This window comes from Mytilus californianus, unplaced genomic scaffold (assembly GCF_021869535.1).
Source record: "Mytilus californianus isolate M0D057914Y unplaced genomic scaffold, xbMytCali1.0.p SCAF_9, whole genome shotgun sequence".
NCBI lineage: Eukaryota > Metazoa > Mollusca > Bivalvia > Mytilida > Mytilidae > Mytilus > Mytilus californianus.
This window is the reverse complement of record NW_026262745.1, coordinates 86,707,863-86,724,576: the sequence shown is the minus strand read 5'-3', so window position 1 is coordinate 86,724,576 and position 16,714 is coordinate 86,707,863. Positions and strand designations below refer to the sequence as shown.

The following is a 16,714-nucleotide window of genomic DNA, read 5'->3' as shown; positions in this document are numbered from 1 at the left end:
TCTCTTGTGGAGAGTTGTCGCATTGGCAATCATACCACATCTTATTTTTTATATTTACATAATTTTTTTATCATCTAAATAAAACAATAAGGAGATGCGGCATGATTGCCAATAAGACAACTATTCATATCAGTTGAAATGAAGTGGATGCAATCATTGGCCTTGAACAATGAAATAAAAAACATATCGCATAGTTATATTAATTATACGTTTTTATTAGCAGCATTCACTTTTAAAAGGATAGCTAAACTTTACAAATAAAAAACAAAACAAATTTGCGATTTTCAAGGAAGTGGTATTCAAGATTTATACAAATGGATAAAATACCTAGAAATCTCAAAATTTTGTTGAAACAAGTATCAACGGAATAAATGCTTATTTCTTAAATTAGTGCTAACGTTGGCAGAAAAATTCGAATCATTTTCAGTGCAAAAAATCAAGGTATAGGGGTGTTATCCCATAAAAAAAAATTATCCATATAGAAAATAAAAAATAGGATAATAATTTCAACTTACTTGCAGTCCTAAAAATGTGTAATCCCGACATTGTTGTTGGCACTTCTTCAGAGTTAATTCTGGAATACCTTTGACAGTTCTTGATGGAAGCATAGCATTATCTATATCCTTAAAACATCCAAGGTAACCTGACAAATAAACCGTATTTCAAAATTTGATTACCCATGTTAACCATGAGATTTCCAAGCTTTTTGAGGATCAAGATATGTTCAAGTGAGTTTACTGCATATAATTCTCAAGTAAATAGTGCGAGGAAAAAAACAGATTCGTTGAAATAAAGAACTTACAGGTCATTTTGAATTTTGCTAGTTATTGAATGCTATGGCCGAGATCGATATTTTCTTAAAACATATCTATTCATAAAGTATTCCATCAGCTGCTTATACATTTCCAGCATATTACATTTATTATATTATATCTTAGCCTTACTTTAAATCAATTAAATCTGCATCAAGAGAACACGTATTTTAACTTCTGCAACTTGTTCAATTAACGACACACACAGGCCAATCTCATCTGAACGTACTAGTTGGTGGGTACCAACACATACCAAAATAGAGACAAACAGACTTCTCAATTTGGTTAGCTGAAAAACAAGAAAAAACACGTTCATAGAGTATTGGCCATGACCAGAACAGCTTCAAATTAATAACAATATTATGTTGCGTAGATCTATTTTCGTGATAGCAGAGCAATACTCCCTCAGGCAAAGTTGACCCTAGATGAATTTGGCTATTTGTTTTAGGTATTTTTGTCATATAGCTCTTCAACTGTTTCGGTACTTATACATCCCTCGGATTTCAAATGTTTGGCATTGAGCGTTCCTGATGAAGGTAAATCCAGAAAAGCGCTTCGGACGCATGGAATTATTAAAAGTGTTGTTTCCAATTTTTTGCAATCTAATTAAAATTAGTCCTCCGCACTTGCTCCTCATTTTCGTTCGGTTTTTTATATGTCGCGCGTCGGACACATATAAAACAACCGAACGAAAAGGAGGAGCAAGTGAGGAGAACTAATTTTAATTAGATTGATACATTTGTGAATTAATAATTATTTGGTCTTCAATAAGTTATGTGGAAAATGATCAACTACAATAGATTTATTTTCCGAATAGTTCAAGTTGTTTCAATTAACTCGTAATCTAATAAATGAAATGAGGCCGTGTCCTTTTTTTTTATTTTGTTTTTGTTTCAAAGACATACCAGCCTACTATAACCTACTTTTTAAAAGGGTACTCCAAAAAGGTAGGCTAAACCTTTCGGACACGGGAGTTATCAATCGTGTTGCTGTTGGAACTTTGCTACGATATTGAAGGCAGACATTCTAAAATTAAAATGTACGTGTCTGTATACTTAGGGACCTAATCAAAAAAGGTCGAATAGGTAAATCATAGGCTGCTTTCGTATATACATCATAGACTGATCATTATTTATTTGTTTTTGTAAATTCAAATGAATATATTATACAGTAATTTGTACACTGTGTCACTGAAAAGTCAGTAAAAGTCAGTATATAATTGTTTCATTTATTTTATAATCAAACTTAGTCAAACCAGGCATCAATGAGTAGTGTGTACATTAAGTTTGCATGTAACGCCATACAATTACACATTTAAGTCATTTCATGTTCAAAATGGAAAAATAAAAAAAAAAAAAAAAACAGAATAAAAAAGGGAAAAGCGTACACGTATACTATTTTTACGGATAAGTTCTTACCTCTTCTACACAGCGATGTATTCAGTAGTACAGATTATACGCAGAAGGGCTCCGGTTTGTTATATACATTAGTACGACATACCACATGTAATAAAACAACCGGCGAGGAAGCTTGTAGGAAACAATGTTTGTATTTTTCCCCCTCTTAAACAACGCAAATTAAGATACCAACGTGACAAAACACAACAACAAAAATCTTGGTCACGTATTTAGTTTTTACCAAATTAAAAGTCAAATGTCTTTTGTTGTTTTTCTTAACGTTTGATGATGTTGTATTTTTCTTATTCTAGTTTGTGTTCTGTTGTTTCATAACTTGGCTAAAGTACTGGTTGTTCATGTTCTGGTTGTTGTTATATATTTATTTATAATACGAAAGCACCTATATTTGTTTTGGTAAAACACTTGTGTTTGTCTACATCAACAAACGTTTTAAAATACCTAAAATGTTTATAATGGTTTTCATTGGGTGTAATTTGTCGCATTGTAGGTATTCTAGCTTATGTAGGATTTGGCTCGTGTTTTTCGTGCTTGCTGTTTCATATAAACTTAATAAAATATATAATGTAATAATTCAAAGTTCTGCCTTTAGCTGAGTAGCACACTGCTTACAACTGACTTGATTTTAATAAACACCAAATCCCCCCACCCTCCACACACACTCCAATCATCTCGACAGTCGTCTGTTATTGTGTTAAAAGTAAGGGCTATTAAGAATGCTCAATATAAATAGTATATTTCTTATTTTGTAGCTTGATGTATAATTATGTTTGACTGAAAGGCTGTGGTTGAGTCTATATACGTATTTCCGTGTAAAGGGGCATTAGCTGTCAAATACATGTTAACCGACTCAAATCTAAGTAATAACATATACTAAAACGAATATCTAAATTACAAAAAGTCTAAAATTGACAATTAACAATGCATGGACTCGATAATATGTATTAGTATTTCGTGTGGTTTTTTTTTTTTTTTTAAATCAGCCAACTAAATGGTTCATTTTTTGTTTTACTTTTAATCTTGACATTTTTTTCTTCTTCTTCTGCGTAAACCATCTCAGCTAAGGGGTTTAATTGAACGTCACATGAATACGGATTCAATGAGGTCGAATTATTCATCAGCGATGCTTTTTACCTGATTTTGACAAAATTGAATAGGACTGGCTGCTTAAACGAATTAAGATTTCAATATTTCACTTAGAAAATTTATTAATGATTTAACCTAAAAAATATTTTTTATTTTTGTTTTATTTATATTTTTTTTGTACATTGTATCACGTAGCTAAATTACCCTTAAACATACTGACTGAGAGCTATTCGTTGCTTTAAGGAAATCGTGGAGAAAATTGAACTGATTTTTGAGAAATATCAAAAGTATGCTTTTGTCACAATGAGAGCTCATTTCTACGGAAGCGTATTATAGGGACAAAGTAAAAATAAGATTAGCATTAAACTTTTTACTCAAAGTAGAAATTTTGACATTTCAAATCTGTAAATTTCGACTTTCGAATATTTACTTTTCAAATCTAGAAATTTTGACTTTAACTTTAAATTTTGACTTTTTTGAATATTGAAATTGCAACTTTTAAAAAGTCGAACTCGAAATTACCTTTTTTATAAAAGTCCAAATTTCGACTTTAATCTCGCAATTTTGATTTAACTCAAAATGTCAACTTTTAAAATCTGGAAATTTTGATTTAAGCTGGAAGTCTTTTTTTAAAAAAAAACCTCAAAATTGCGAGTTTTCAAATGAAATCTTGACTTTTGAAATTTCGATATTTCGACTTTTTCTAAGTGTTTAAATGTTTATATTAGTATTCATACACAGTTAATACAATTTTAGAAGGAGGAGACATGGGCACTAATTATTAAAGCGTCATCCACACATTTTGGCAATTAATATTCAGAAATTGGTCTTGTTCTTAATTTATGATATGGATTAGCATTTAATAATGAAGACTTTCACTCGGAAAGAACATGCATGTTGAGAGAAGAAAAATATTGTTTTCCCATATTCCATGATTTAGTTTCCGCCACACTGTCTCAGGATCGTCGGACTTGAGGACATTTATCATCTCTTGTTTTATGGTTGGTTTTAAAGGCCTGTTTGTTTTCCCAAAACCAAGCCACTTACTTTGTCTAGTTTAAACAATGGTAAATCAAGTGGAAAATATGCCATGCATATTTAGGACGTCTCATGAGCTGCTCATTTTTCTAGTTTTGGAATTTTGAAATGTTGGTTAATATACGCGTCCGTACATTTCTGATACATGTGTTGAGTTTTATTGTATAAATAATTTATGTTCGTTTAGCATGTTTAATCATGGCAACTTCGAACATAAGTATTCTTATATGTTTGGTTATAGTGCTGTTGTTTTTCTATGAGTTTGTAATGGGTTTTTTACGTTAAATTATAATGTTTTGTGTCCTTATTTGAATTTCTGTTTTTTTTTTGTTTTGTTTTTTTGGTATATATATTTTTTGATAACGGTGCTTGTCAGTCAATGTTTGTTATAATGTTTCTTTATATGACGGAGTATGGTGTTGTCTGTTCCTGTTCGAGTTGTTATATTTTTCTTTACATGTTTGAGTTGTGTGTTGTCTGTCCTTGATCGAGTTGCTATATTTTTCCTTATCTGTTTCAGTATTATGTGGTCTGTCCTTGATCGAATTGCCACATGTTTCATTATATGTTTGAGTAGTGTGTTGTCTGTCCTTTATCGAGTTGTTATATGTTTCATTATCCCTTTGAGTTGTGTTGTCTGTATTTGTTCGGTTTCTCAAGCTTCTTTACATGTTTGAGCAAAATGTTGTCTGTTATGCTTGAGTATGGTATTGTAAGTCTTTGTTCAGGTTCTTTATGCTCCTTTTTAGGTTTAGGTATGCTATCTGCATTTGTTTACGTATGGTGTCTGTATTTATTTGAGTATGTTATCTGTATAACCACAGTATATTTTCGAATATGGTGTTGTCTGTATATGTTTAATATGGTGGTGTATTACCTTTTAGGGTCTCATATGTTTTGTTATATGTTAGGGTAAAGTGTTGTACTTCCTTGTAAGAATATGATTTTTAATACATTTCTGTTAATGTCCTTTTCCAAGTGTCTGTTGTTACAACAGGTTGAATAATATAATTTATTTGATTTCACATATGTCATAGCAAATCGACAAAAGCTTTTAAATGTATACATTCTCTTCTTTGTTGAAAAGGGTTGCTTTTGATTTGCTTTTGTTAACTTTCAGAAACTATTCTTCGAAAAATGATTAAGTTCAATAATGAATTAAAACAATATGATCTTGTGAAACATTACTAGGCCTTTTTTTAAATCTTTTAAACAAGAACACATAACTACGTATGTTTTCTCTTTTTCTCGGGAATAATTCTATATTGTATATTCATAAGTATTAAAAAAAATAGCTTGCTTACAGTAATTAAAATCATTCTTCAGTACATAGATATAAGAAGATGTGGTATATGAGTACCAATGAGACAACTCGCCATCCAAGTCACAAATTGTAAAAGTAAACCATTATAGGTCAAAGTACGGCCTTCAACACGGAGCCTTGGCTCACACCGAACAGCAAGCTATAAAGGGCCCAACATGACTAAATTAATGTAAAACCATTCAAACAGGAATGTACGTTATTAATTGTTATTGTTAAATTTTTACTTTTGTAATCTATAATTCTCGTCATATTCTTTATTATCTTTGTTGGATATTTTCCAGTATAGTTTTATTGTATGCTCGTTTATGAACTTGTTGTTTGTCTAATTGTCTAGATCAGAAGGGGAGTCTTTGATATATTAAAAGAAATCCAACCACTTATGTATGTGTCTATCTTAAGTAAGTTAGTTAATTGTTATATTTTTCAAGTTCACATGTGATTTTTATTTTTAGAAATTGTGTTTTGATTGCACGTCTTTGATAATCTTTGCTTGATATATAATCAACTTTTTCAGATCGACTTTCAGCAATTTAGAGGTCGGCATTATGTATAAACATCTGTATACTTTTGAAGATGGTACTATGCTGACAGTTTCCTTCTTTAAATTCGTCGTGTCGTTGGATAGTTGTTTCATTGGCGGTATCTTTATATATGGCAGTAACTTGACTTTTAATGTGTTTGAAAAAGGTGAATGAATGAAATTGCTTGAGCTTCTTAAATATAGGGTTTTCCTATTCGTCCATAAAATAGAACAATAACCTTTGTTTTGTATGATCACTTACAAATTTTAATATCAATAAAGCACTCAGCTACAGGATCTATGCGGAAAATAATTTTCTCTTCTCAAAAACAACAGGATACAGAAATGATGCTGATTTCCCCAACCTTCATCTGAAACAACAGGATACAAAAAATAAAACAAATTAGTTCATTTTAAGTTCATACATGTGTTTATGTCAGGGATTAAAAAACTTAAGAATATATATGAAAAAGTTAGTGACAAAAAGGCCGACAACAACTGTACTGATAACAAAGCACCTTTATTACATGTGCATGTCAGATTCAGAACGATGAAAATTAATGTATATTTAGTTCATAATGTCAAAGACATAATTGACCGAAATTAATATATATATCCCAAAGACTCTATTATAAAAATTCGAAAAAAATTTAGAAAAAGTCATTCGTTTTAAGGATATATATCTTAAATTGCCGTTTCATGTCAAATAATATACAATTGTTCATTCAAAGATTAAAAAGGAGCCTCGGTGGTCGAGTGGTGTAAGTAGTCAAAATATTTTTTTTTTTTTTTTTTTTAACAATTAAATCATCTTTATTGCACTAAATGCTGTTTTTTAAACAATTTACTTAGCTTACAGCATTGGGCTAAGTTTCCCTGTGTATTTAGAATTATTATATATCATGTATATCCAGGGAGAATATATAATAAAATATATATAAATGTTAGTATTATACAATTAAACATAATACATAATATAAATAAACATCAATATAAATTGATTCATTGATTTTTTTGTCTGCTTACAAATCGGAAAAATAACGGATCTTCACCGTTACGTTTCGTGATTATTATGTGTGTTTACTTTCTCACAGGATACCTGTGTAATATGGAATTTACTTATTCTTTTATAATTTGAAGGATTTATTTTTCAAACTTACATGCTTGATCATGTTAATGGAAATACATATATAGGTAGGTATATATAGTTATGTTAAATACAAATCAATAGGTTATTTACGATGCATTTTTTTTTTGGCACTTCGTGGTATATTATTTATAGACTGGAAGTAGCATGTGTTGATTTGTCAAACATACTCATTACTTACAGATATCACTTACAAGTTACAATACGTCGATGTCTTTAATAACATTTTTCCGGTTTCGATATTTCTTATCGCATTTAATTTTATAATGTCGTATATTTCCGTTTTGAAAATTTTGAAGATATCTATCTTTGTTTCTTTTTTATTTGAAATAAAATATGCTTTATATATAAAGAAAAATATAACTGTTATAAGGGTGTTTATATCAAAATATTTAACATCTGATATGTTATAGCCAGTTATTAAATTTTCTATCCTTAGAATGTGTCTGTTTATTTGAAGATAAAGTAGTAGTTTATATATTTCTTGCCAGTATTTAGTATTATAAGGGTATGTTATGAAAAAATGTTTATAGTTTTCAATTTCTTTGCAGAAATTGCATGAACTGTTTTCTAATACTTTCCACTGAACTAATAATTCATTGCATAGAAGGATGAAATGGAGTAATTTCCATTTAAACATTTTAAATTTGTTGTTATCTAGGTATTTAAATATAAAATTAAGAGTGCTTTTAAATTTTATGTTAAGATTTTCTTTGAAAATTCTTTCCCACTTAAGATATCCTACAGGTTTTTCTTGTTTATGAGGGGCAAATAATATTGAATATATTTCTTTATTACTCATTTCAGGATAGATATTATGATTGAGTAGTATCTGCAGATTTTTGGTATCTTTATATGTACTTTTGTTTTAAATGAGCTTTCTTGCTTTAAAATATTCTGCCAATGTTTTGGAATAGCTTTCTTTATTAAGGATAATTCTCTTATCCAATCTCGTTTATCTTTTAGTTTAAGTAATATTTTATTTTCTGATATATAACCTCTTTCATCTAGTATGTCATTAACATACAGAATAGTATGTTCAATCCATTTAGTAAACAATAAGTGTTTTCCTTTTGTTTGTATATTATGATTGCCCCATAACATCTGCTTTCTTATATCCAGAAAAGTTTGTGGAATCTTTGTTTGTCCACCCTTTACATTAATTTAAGTTTTTATCAATTGCTGATAGAACTCAGGGATGGATTTAAATGATTTTTTGTCTAACATATTAACATTTTTAATGTTCATTTGGAATATCAAAAGGTTCTTACCAAATTTGTTTAGGTAAACTTGGGGTATGATTGACCAATTATCGCCAGAGTTTTGTTTAAGTTTTAAAATCCACCGTAATTGAAGGGCTTTGAGATACAAGTCTATGTCGATCATTTTTAACCCACCTTCCAAATAGTCTTTACAAAGGGTTGCACGTTTAACTCTATCTGTTTTCCCATTCCATTATAGACTTTAAACTTTTGTATAATTTCCTTTGGTATGTACATGTTTGATGCAATATAAGTTAAATTTGAAAGAATTAATGATTTTACTACTATTATTTTACCTATTAGTGTTAAGTTTCTTTACATCTAGTTTGATAGTATCTTTTCACATTTTTTAGCTGTTTATCAGTGTTAGTTTTTGACAGGTTTGATTGTTATAACCAAAGTAAAAGCCAAGACTTTTAATGTTATCTGTTTTCAAATTTATGTTTTCAAATTTGTCTCTACTATGTTTGACTTTTCCTAACCAAAATCCCTCTGTTTTATTTCTGTTTAACTGTAATCCTGAGAAGCTTCCAAAAGTTTCAATTATATTCATTGCTAAACTAACATCTTTTGGTGATTTGAGAAATAGGGTTGTATCATCTGCGAGTTGACATATTTTCAGTGAGCAGTTTTTACCATCTAATTTCACCTGTAAACCCTTGAGGCTATTATTTTGTCTTTGTTTAATTGCCATAATTTCAACTACCAATACGAAGGCTAACGAAGAAATTGTACATCCTTGTCGAATTCCGCGAAAAATATTAAAACTGCTGGACACCCAACCATTGTTGAGTATACAGCCTTTTATGTCTGTGTACATTGTTTGAATCCATCTTATAAAACTACTTTTGAAGCCAAATTTTTCCAAGGTTTCTGACATAAAGTTCCATTCAAGGGAGTCAAATGCCTTTGAAAAATCAACAAAAAAGTATAGCTCCATCTACTTTAAAGTTCTCTGAGTAATCAATAATATCTTGTATTTGCCTAATAGTGAAGCCTATGTATCTATTTTTTATGTAACCTTTTTGGTCAGTATGAATTATTTTTGGTAATACTAGTTTTAATCTTTGAGCAAGTGCATACGCTAACAATTTTACATCATAATTTAACAGAGTTATTGGACGATAATTATTTAAAGAAAGTGGATCTTCTTTTTTATATATAAATGATATTGCCCAAACTTTTTGTGAATTTGACAATTCTCCTTTTTCATGGCAAAAATTTAATACAGATACAATTAATTCTTTTATTTTTTTCCCAGAATTTTTTGTAAAATTCAACATTAAGTCCATCTAAACCTGGAGCTTTATTTAGTTTCATTTTGAATATGGCATCTGTACATTCCTGCACTGTGATTTTTCCTTCACATAAATTACTTTCACTATCACTTAATTTTCGACATTTTTTAATATCGTTTAAGTACTTTTTGGTATCTTCAACATCTGGATTAATGAGGAATACAAATCTTTATAATAGTTAACTTCAAGGTCAAGTATTTTTTCTTGATCAGTAATTTTATTATTGTTTACATCATATAATCTAGTAATGGTTTTTTGCACTGCCTGGCTTTTTCAAGACCTAAGAAGTAGGAGGTATTTTTTTCTCCCTCTTCAATCCATTTTACCCTTGATCCTATTTGATTGCCTTTTATTTTTTCATTGTACAGATTACCTAATTCTTGTTATACTTTCTCTATTTTTTCAATCAGGTAGGTATTTGTTTCATTAACTCTGATGTTATTTGTATGAATTTCATTATTTAGTTGTATTAGTTGATTTTCTAATACATTGATTGAATCTTTTTTGTTTAGGGCTTTCAATTTACAGAACTGAATTGTACAATCTCGAACCTCTATTTTAAAACTGTCCCATAAAATAGCTAGATTTTTGGAATCATTTGCTTTAATTTTATAGTTGTTAATGAGATTGTATATTATTTTAAGGTAAATTTCATTGTCTAAAACACTGCTATTTAATTTCCAGTAGCCACGTCCTTTATTATTTCTTGACATTTGTAATTTTAAATATACACTATTCTGGTCAGTGTATTGAATAACAATTGTTCTAATATCACAAGAGGAGCAATTTTTTTTAACTTCAGTACTAACAAGGATGTAGTCAATTCTTGTGGCTTCTGTTTTATTTCCTTTACACCAGGTGAAATGAGTTTTATCTCGGTTTTTTTCACGCTATATATCTGTTAATTTAAGAGATTTAATTAAAGTTTTAAGTCCGGATACTGGTTTATCAAATTTTGTTCTTTTATTTTTATTTTTTGTATCTTTTTTAGATAAGATATCGTTAAAATCTCCTCCTATTATAAATTGTCCAAGACTATATCTGTCTATAAAAGTTTTAACTGATTTAAAAAAAGTGTTTCTTAGTTTATTGTTATTTGGTGCATAAACGTTTGCAATTGTAAGTATGCTTTCATCAATTTCTATATTTATCAGAAGAAGTCTCCCGTTTTTATCCTTATAATAGTCAATAAATTTGTAATTAAGCCTACTTTTTAACCATATGGATACCCCTCTTGCATTGCTCTGACCATTACTGAAGAACAATTCCCCTTCAAATTCTTTTTTTAAAGATTCTTCTAAGCTGTCAGTAAAATGTGTTTCTTGTATTAGAAGGATATCACATTTTTGTTGTTTTGTCCATTCAATTAGTCGTTTTCTTTTTTCAGTTTGCTGTAGTCCCTTAGAATTGACTGTACAGATGTGAAGTTTTGGATCAGCCATGATTGTTATTATTAATAGGTAAGAATTAATTTAGCTTTATGATTGGGAAACCCCCATCTATTTATAGTATCAATTATCGATTTTGTGCCTTCTGCTACTGTTTCACGGCTGTTTTGTTGTGTTTCTAACAATGTATTCTCTTTAAATTCTCCCTCATGAATTCGTCCGAATTTAAAACATTTCTATACTAAATACATGGCTAAATAAGAGACAAGTCATAATTTAGGTTTGTTTGCTCGCAGTAACTTTCTTATTTTCTCAGCGAAACAACATTTAATATCTTGTAAACATTTTACAAATTACAAAAATATACCACAATTCCATCTATATACATTCACAATGTCCTCTAAATACATATCAATACAAACATAACTGTAATATATTATGCAGAGCTTAACGTTAACTTCGTCTATCAAAGTTACTGGAGCACATCGATAATAATCAAACGTAATCAGGACTTATATATGCCTATAAAACCCCACCCGTACTACCGCCCTCGAAATATTCGTGCAGAAAACAACAGTAACATCAGACCACTTCTGATTTACATACTAGCCAAACTTGTACCACAAGTCTAAAGATAGATATAGAATAGGGAAATTCCAAATATAACGGAATAGAAATAAATATATTTTCTACATAGTGCACAATGTTTTACTATACGTAGTGATCCTATATAAAAACATATTAAATAGTGTTCACATTTTATCACATAATTTAGATATTCAGTATCATTAATATATAACGTAACGGTATTATGTAAAAAAATATTACACAGTGTTGTTTTCAAGTGAACAATGCATACAATTTTTACACAGAATGACCTCGCCTTACGGGTCATTATTTGGGTCAACAACGTGACTTTGTTTACAAACTGAGCTGTGACAAACGTATACCACACACAGCTTGTGAATACAATAATTGAGAAATACATTTTACTCAAAACAAAAAATATACATAAATTGCAATGCTTCTGTTGAGAAAAATATTAACATGAATATATTATACAAAAGTTATATTTACAAAGTTTACAGTAGATTAACATAATGAGTAATTTACATAAATATGTACATTTTTTATCAGTACTACATGTATATGTGTTGCATTTGTCAGAATTAAATCGTGATGGTTTGTTATCCTCATACTTTTTTGCTTCTATTTTGGTATATTGTTTTTTGTAACTATTGAATGCTAAAAGAGTTATTATTTTTTTCAGGAAATATATGCAATGGTTTACTGTATGAGCTGCACTATTTCTATTTTCTAATTTGGACTCAAAACTATGCACATCATTTAAATACGACATATGATCATATGTGCAGCTGCATGTGTGATTCTGGATGTGTACACCTGTTGTCAATTTACTATTCATTTTTGGTGTACAGAAGTGTGTTCTTTGCATATCTGTGTACAGTAGTAGTCAAAATACTGTATCACTATCCTGTAAACACTGAGGATGTGAACTCGAATGCTTCACGGGGCATGTAAACTCGACTCCGACCGTGATTGACTAGGGTTGTCAGTTTTCCTACCAAAGGTCGGTGGTTCTCACCTGGAACTCCGGCTTCCTCCACCAATAAAAACTGACCGCCACGAAAAATTACGATAGCGATTAAAGTGGCTAAAAACACCAAGCAATCAATCAATCAATTCAAAATCAAGATGTCAAGAACATTTACTTTTAATTCTTTTAATTGTAACCTGTACAAAATGTCCGCACCAAAAAGTTATCGCTTTATCATACATGCCCATTGCAAACCGTGTCAACATTTCTACCATCTCTATTTTTGTTCTTCATGTTCTTTATGCTTTAGTTTAAATATACAGAGAAAATGACAAACATGACTAAATGAGACGGAAAATACCAAAGTGACATTCAAACTTTTTGTTCGAGATAAACTGATAACACCACGACAAAAAAAAAGAGAATATCGACGAAGTGACAAACAATTTCCAAATACAAGGTAGTACGGTAACCTATATTTGCTGAAATCTACGTCATTTGGACTTCGTTGGGTAGTTTACTCATTGGCAATCATACCACATCTCCTTAACTTAAATCAGATGAAACTCATTGAAATTGTATTTATTGCCAATTCATCTAAAACAATCTAAAAGCATTATTCTTTAATGTGCTACAGCTGGTTAATTTGTCGCCAATAAACCACATTTTGTTCATGTCAGGTTGAAAGATACTTCAGATTTGTCAGCAAATTAAGCAAAGGTAAGTATAGTGGATCATTCATTTGTTTATTTCCTTATCTAATGATGTTCCGAACTATACGGAAAAAAATTAAATGAGGAGAGGGGTGTCTAAAACCTTTTTTTCTGAAGACACCACACGAATCTAAAAAGAACTAGAACAGGTTATAAGACCACCTTAGAACATGTATTGGTTCTAATGTACACACACACAAAAAAACCAAAAACATTCATCTCAACATTTTAAATAAATTTTAAATAAACAATATTTATTGTAGATCCTTGAATCTGACAAAAGTTTTAAAGGTATATTTGTGCAGCGTTCAAATTTGTATTTCTTCAAATTTAAATTTCACGTGTTTATTTTCCAATTAAGTAATTTCATGCGTTTTATTGCAGCTTCTGGTGATACGAGGCTTTTTATAAGTTTTGATTGAGTGATACATGAATGGTCAGTCCAAATTTTACGGACATGAGTTGGTTGACTGCTGTAAAATCACTGTTTTACAGTTGACAAATGATATGTTCCATTGTCGTAACCACATCCGTCCTCTGTTCCTTGAATTTGACCTATCGAATCAGACTTATCCCCGATGTAGTACTTAAATGAGCAACACGACAGGTGCCACATGTGGAGAAGAAACTGGTAACTCTTCAACAGCACCTGATTGTTTGTACTTCAGTCTTTAGTTTTCCATGTTGTGCTTAGATGTACTGTTGTTATGTATCTTTCGCCTTTCTTTCGTGGCCAATTCTGTTTATATATAGTCCTCAACGTAATCCTTGTTTTTATTTAAACGAATATTGAATAGGACTAAATATAAAATACTGTTTTACATTTTCACAAAACATAATGTACGCCAATTATTACAAATTGATAGTAGGATATATTCTCGGAAATGAAAAGTGTAGGCAGGAAATTTGGAAAAATGTAAAATGATAATGTTATTTTCCTTTTTTCAAATTACTTAACTTTTATTTCAGTTACACAATGAAAGCAGTTGTCTATTTTTTATTCCCCCTTAAACTTTGACATGAACTATTAAAATATGTAAATATAGATTCCACCACTATATCGAGGGTGATACGACATTTATCCACTCAAGACAGTCAAATTTTCAAATTCAAACGCGAGGCTAGCCGAGCGTTTTAAATATTTAAATTTAACTGTCGAGAGTGGATAAATATCGTATTGCGCAAGATTTGGTTGTGGAATCTGTTTCTCTAATGATTTTTAAACGGTATGCAGACAAATTAAATCCTACCTTTTGAATGATCTACAAAAAAAGATGTGTTCTTTCGATGTTGCGTCATCAGGCATGGTCGCTATTTTCATGACGTCACAATAGGAAATTCAGAGGATAGCAAGAAAATTTGACGTCATAATCAAATTATGACCAATAAAGAACTAAGATCAAACAAACCACACGTTGATTGAATAAATATAATCAACAGGTCAGGAAAAGGATGTTTCGTATAAGAATTAGAGAAAGCAAAATATACCATCATGACTCACTTTTCGAGATATTTTGAACGTGCCTAACTTGTTTCATTTAAACACGGGAAATTTCTGTTCTCAGTACTCTCCGAGAAAAAAAATAACACAACTTTCTAACGGAACGATATATTTTTTTCCGGTTTTGTGTTCCCTAATTTATAGGCCTTCAGCCAGTTCATCAAATGTACGTTTAATTCGATAATTTTGTTTTTAAATCATACAATAAAATTTTGTATTTGTAATAAATAGCCGTAGACGATTTTCTTGCTAATACAAAAGCATTTAGAAAAAAATATACTGTTGATTTTTTCTTGCAATTTCGATATAACATTCTCGAAGTGGTACGAAGTCGGTTCCATTAAAAAGCATATATTTTACGCTGAAGATTCTGTTTTCCTTTTTTTGGCACTAAATGACGATGCAGCGTATTCTTAATGCAACATCGTCGTGCCACTTTTCCTCTCGTACATCAAAACGCTTTACGAGTTAGTGTCATATATACTTATTGATGATAGAAAAGAAAATGGTCTTTATTTGCCTCAAACTGTATGCCCCTGTAGTAGATTTTGCATGAATATATATACTGAATGTTCAATTTGTATTGCAAATTCACGTATTAAACCGATTTTATGACGACCTTGATGTTTGTGCGTGTTTTGTTTATTGCGTATCAAACAGAAACACTAATTATTCTTATGAATCGAATTTAATGTTGAGTCCATATTGGTGTTACTACACTCCAAACTACAGTCTCGACATTAAAGTTGTGCTGTTGACCATTATTTCGTCTTTCTCACTTATACTGAGTGTGGATTTGCATTGTTATACGACGTGTATTTTGTACATTCAACATTCATGTATTTATTTTTGATGTTTCTGTTATGGTTTTCGTTGGATAATCTGTTATGTCTTATAGTTTGTAGTCCAAACAATTATAAAATTGCCTTTCCATAACATCATTGTCATGAAAATTGTTTAGACGAGTATTGTGAAAATAATTGAATAAAGATCTAGATAGCATGTTAATTACGTAAGCGCGTCACTGTTTTTGATATCTTGTGGTGTTTGTTTTTGATGGAATATGTTCGTTGTTGATCTGCGGTTTGCATGTTGTGTCGACTATTACATTGTTTGTTTGTGCGTTTCTCTGTGATGAATGTTCTTGCGTGTGCTTGTGCTGTATTTCTGTCACGTAGTGTTGTCATTTTAGCGAAATTGTTTAACATTGTCATAAAGAAGGAGGTTTGGCTAGCCCTTCAACCCGGTTCAACCTACCATTTTTTCTTGAAATGCCCCGTACCAAGTCAGGAACATGGCAGTTGTTATCAAATAGTTCGTTTCTATGTATGTTGGCGTTTGTTTTTGTTGCACTTGAGTGTTCATGTTGTTCCTTTGTTTTCCTCTTATAGTTGATGTGTTTCCCTCGGTTTTAGTTTGTAACCCGGATTTGTTTTCTCTCAATCGATTTATGACTTTTGAACACCGGTATACTTTTGTTGCCTTTACTTCACCTTTCTTTATCACCTGTCGGTTATTGCCGTTCGTCGTCTTCCTAAACTTGATAATTAAGGCATTTCATCTTAAAAAAAGAGACTATAATTAATGGTTAAAATATTTCATCAGTAAAAATGATCATCAATATTAGATCGCCTAAAAATTCAGATGACTGA

The 16,714-nt window shown here is 30.4% G+C and overlaps 1 protein-coding gene and 1 long non-coding RNA gene across 2 annotated transcripts in view; one reads left to right on the top strand and one right to left on the bottom strand.

Moving 5' to 3' along the window:
* LOC127714583 (WSC domain-containing protein 2-like) overlaps positions 1-2,324 on the bottom strand; it is a 43,624-nt gene extending 41,300 nt beyond the window's left edge. Inside the window, exon 1 of the mRNA XM_052220653.1 lies at positions 2,231-2,324. The gene's annotated coding sequence lies outside the window, so the exon portion shown is untranslated. The remainder of the gene's footprint in view (positions 1-2,230) is intronic.
* A 4,787-nt stretch (positions 2,325-7,111) lies between these two features.
* LOC127715215 (uncharacterized) lies at positions 7,112-15,681 on the top strand. The gene is made up of 3 exons (XR_007988235.1): positions 7,112-7,389; positions 11,290-11,362; positions 12,561-15,681. It is a non-coding gene; the product is annotated as an uncharacterized LOC127715215 (long non-coding RNA).
* The last annotated feature ends 1,033 nt before the right edge of the window (positions 15,682-16,714 follow it).